The sequence below is a fragment of the Theobroma cacao genome, chromosome 6 (genome assembly GCF_053813885.1).
Source record: "Theobroma cacao isolate CCN51 chromosome 6, ASM5381388v1, whole genome shotgun sequence".
Classification (NCBI taxonomy): domain Eukaryota; kingdom Viridiplantae; phylum Streptophyta; class Magnoliopsida; order Malvales; family Malvaceae; genus Theobroma; species Theobroma cacao.
The window spans coordinates 15,512,236-15,516,592 of record NC_142644.1 but is presented as its reverse complement, the minus strand read 5'-3'; the positions used below and the strand labels follow the sequence as shown (position 1 = coordinate 15,516,592).

At 33.1% G+C, this 4,357-nt stretch overlaps 1 long non-coding RNA gene across 1 annotated transcript; it reads right to left on the bottom strand.

The window, feature by feature from the left end:
- Positions 1 to 384: 384 nt before the first annotated feature.
- LOC148762092 (uncharacterized) lies at positions 385 to 2,864 on the bottom strand. Its single transcript, XR_016027159.1, has 3 exons — positions 2,579 to 2,864; positions 1,848 to 1,927; positions 385 to 978 (listed from the first exon to the last, which is right to left on the bottom strand). It is a non-coding gene; the product is annotated as an uncharacterized LOC148762092 (long non-coding RNA).
- Between the last annotated feature and the right edge of the window lie 1,493 nt (positions 2,865 to 4,357).

Genomic DNA, 4,357 nt, shown 5'->3' with positions numbered 1-4,357 from the left:
ATAGGAAATTTAATATACTTATGCTAAATTGTCACAAAACTATTCTATGTTCTATATGAATGCATGCAATGAAGTGGGAGGTGTTCGGCCTATCGTGCACTATACACTATTGAATCAGTCTAAACATCTAATTTGATTCCAATTAATTTATTGTACTTCCTATACTCCCCAAAATTCCACACACTTTAATAAAAATCTATTCTAAGTGCAATTACCAAAATATCCCTTATTATTGTGCAAATTGCTAACTAACGGGAGTAAAATTCTTCGGTACCCATTTTTGATTTTCGATATTCCTAAGCACCAAATACAATCTAAAGGGCATGAAAAACAACCAAATTCATCATCAATCCTCACCCATAATGTCACGACCCGGAACTCCCATCGGGCCCGTGACAACCGCCGCGACGTCTCGATAAGCACTCATTACCCCGAATGCCGATCGAAACCCCGCAAGGCTTAGCATCAACTTCCGCATCTCCCCGGTGAGCGACAGTTATTAAATCTCGCATTTCAAGAAATCATAAGTTGTTTCCAACTCAAAACAATAAAAATATTATTTTCTAGCTCACTGGGGCATTTTCGTCATTTTCTTTTTTTTGAAATTTCGAAATCCGAAAAAATATAATATGTAAGTGGAAACACATATTTCATGATTTAAATTAAATTTTGAAGTCTAAAACATTCGTTTAAAGTAAAATTATAGCTATTTGAATATAATAAAAACATTAAATAAAATATTCTATTTTCTTAAAACACAATATTTTCAAAGTCTTCCTAAAATAACTTTTGTAGCATAAGAGTAAAATAAATTTATTCATATAGTAATAAAGATAATTAAAGTATGAAATTTCGTTTACAGTGACACGTGGGCCCCTAATTAACCAAGAAGGTGTAGAGCTACGAACCCTTACTTCCTATGATGCAACTCCGAGATTAATTCTCGTCTTAATCAACTATCAACAAACTGTCCTGAGCCTGAAAAATGGATAGGAAGAGGGGTGAGATTAAATAATCCCAGTGAGTAAACAATTACCATCAAAAGCATCTAAAGCCGAGTAGATGGAGACAATATAAAAACGTTATATCTCAATAATGTTCATAACACAAAATTCGTTTCAATCTATACCAAATAATTTCTTTTCATCAAAATTTCCCCGACTTATGAATTTTTTTTTAAACTTGGCCCCTGCCAATACCATTCTCGCGGGTACCTTCGTCAAGGTATCCCACTGAGACCACCAAGGTTGTTCAATGACCCATACCCATAAACATGTTTTCACATCTGACACACAGCCGTTCCTTGGCGTTGGTTGAGTCTCACTCTCACGTGGTGGCCCGAACGTGAGGTGCACTCAAATCATACCTCAGGAGATACTTCACCCAACATCTCCCCCCGGAGGTAAGTATATAATTGAGTTACCGTGCCCCTCTCATAGGCAGCCCACGGAAACCCCCACCACTGCAGTGACCGTTTAATATACCACCAGACCCATAAAAATTTCAGTAGCATAATATGGCGAATAAAATGTAATCCAGTCTACCGAGACCAATCCAAAATTGTTCATATATTTCATGCCAGCCCCAAAAATTTAGCCATCATGCTACCATAGTGTCATAAGCCCCAATTTCAATAACATATAAAATCATAAATTTCAACACAGTCTCCATATACTCAATTTTCCTAAAACAATATTTGATTTTAAAACCAGTATAAATCTCATTTTTATTAAAAAAACATTTTAATTGGAAAACATAATATTTTATAATTTAAATTCACCATTCAATAAAAGCATCAAACAAGTATAATTACTCTAGATATTTAAGACGATAAATTGTCCACTCACAGTTCTAGGAGTCGATGTACTCCTAATCCCAGTCTTCAAGCACAATTTTGGTACTTTTACCAGTGTAATTTGCTCACCACCTATCCACAATGTACAATACATAATTCACCACATCAATGCTTGACCATTATAAAATCAATTCAGGCTCGATATATATGCATGATATGACATGCAACTTATCCGACTACCGCTTAAATGCGGTGCTAACCTAATTCGGCCTATTACCCGATTAAATTACTAACGTGTCCAATTTAATCTCAAATTAATTTTTTTCAGTTTCTATACCTCAATTGCACCCAAATTGACTTAAAGTCCCTCGGTGTGGTGCAAATTATCAGTCTTGATAGCAAATTACGAAAATACCCCTAATGGGTAAAAATTCATATTTTTGCTCCAAAAATTTCCATTATTTTTCTAGACTCATAATTCATCATTATTCATCATAATTCCTCAAATAAACATCAAGATCATCAGCCAATATTCCCCTAGAAAATTCAGCCAATAATGGTAATGGAGGAAAATAAATTCTTTTCTTGTTGTTTTGTTCCTAAATATGCTAAACTAACACTAAACACTAACATAGCTCAAAATCAAATTTATCTAACAACTTTCTCTCTCTAAACCCATATGACCAGAATTCAAATCATCCTCAAATCACATGATTCAACCATGAAAAATGATGAAAAATGCATGGGAAAGGTAAAGCACAAGACAAATTTAAGAAATGTTACCTTTTTTCACTTGATTTTTGAATTTCCACCTATTTTCCCTTTAAATTTCTTAGCTAGGGTTTTATTTTCTCCTTTCTCTCTCTTGTTTCTTGCTTGGCCGAATGTTGAAGAAGAAGAATGGGTGGGCTGATTTTTTTTATGCCTTTTTTATTGTTTAATGAAATAATATTATTTTATTCATATTTTAAATATTTTATTAATTCATTTTTTTTTCTAGCCATCCATTTGTCCTACTTTTTCCACCATGCATTCCCTTTGACTTATCCAAGTCTTAAGTGAAATTTCCAGATTTTTCCAAAGTGTTGGTGAAGTAATTTTTGATATTTACACTTTTGCCCCCGTAAAAATCAAAAATTACATTTTTGCCCCAAAAATTGAAAAATTGTCCATAGACATATTTTTTATCCCTTATACTCATATCATTCCCCAATTTGTCAAATGTGATCTAAATTCTCTCAAAATCTCAAATTTTATCCGCAGATGGAAAAATTACAATTTTACCCTTATATAGTGAAAATTTCAATTTGACTCCGAATTGATCCTCGAACTCCTAATTACCATTTTGAGTCATCCCTGAACTGTGAAACTCTTAATTTCACCTTAAAATTCCTATTTGAACTAGTTCGAGGCTTAATCGACTTAATGATACCATTAAGGGCAATATCGTCTTTTAACGATTTCTCGAACTTCCTAAATATACAAACATTCTATCGAGCATGTGAATGATATTATAATTATTTTACAAAGTAGGGTTTGACACATAAAATTCGGCCAAGATAGGTTCTATAATGGGCATGTGGATTTCTTGCTTAATTTTCATACTAAATGTTACTAAACACCTAAAAACACTAAGTTACCTTGAAATTCAACTAAATTCATCACCAACTTTCTCTCCCTAAATTCAGCCAGCATATTGCCCCTCATGAAAACTTGAATTTAATTCATGAAAAATGGAAAAGAATGGATGGGTATGATGAATTTCAAGCTTAAGATTAAAAATCTTACCTTTAATCACCAATTTCTTGAAAATTCAACAATTTTTCCTTAGTTTTTCCTCCCTAGGGTTTTTCTTTCTTTTTTTTTCTTCTCTTCCTTGCTTGGCCGAATATTTGGAGAGATAATAGGCTGATTTATGCCGATTTTTAAGTTAAATAATAAACTATCCTAAGCTTAACACTTGTCATTTTCTTATTGGTCCATTTTTAAAACTTTAAAAATTTTAAACCTTTTTATCTCCACCACATGATTAGTCAAAGGTCAAAAATGAGGATAAGGGAAGACCATGTGCTAGACAAATGTCCCTGTGGTGAAAAATTACTATTTTGCCCATAGGGTGATAAAATTACCATTTTACCCCTATGCTCCGAAAAATATCGAGATTACAATTTGTTTCACTTCTTAACCTCAAATCATACTCCAATAAGTCAAATGGGGCCAAAAAATCTTTTCTAAAAATTTTCATTTTGTCCCAAGGTGGCAAATAACCATTTTGCCCATGAGTAGTGAAAATTCTGGTTAGACTCCAAATTGATCCTTAAACTCCGAATTACCATTTTGAGTCATTCCTGGACTGTGACGCTCTTAATTTCACCTTAAAATTCCTATTTGATCTAGTTCGAGGCTTAAATCAACTTTGTTGTACCTCTAGGTACAATACCTACTTTTATAAATTTTTCGGGACTCTCCTAGCATGCAATCATGCTATCATCACATGTATGTCATGACAAGTATTTTAAAAGTCAGGCTTTACATACTCGCTTTAAATGGTTTTATAATATT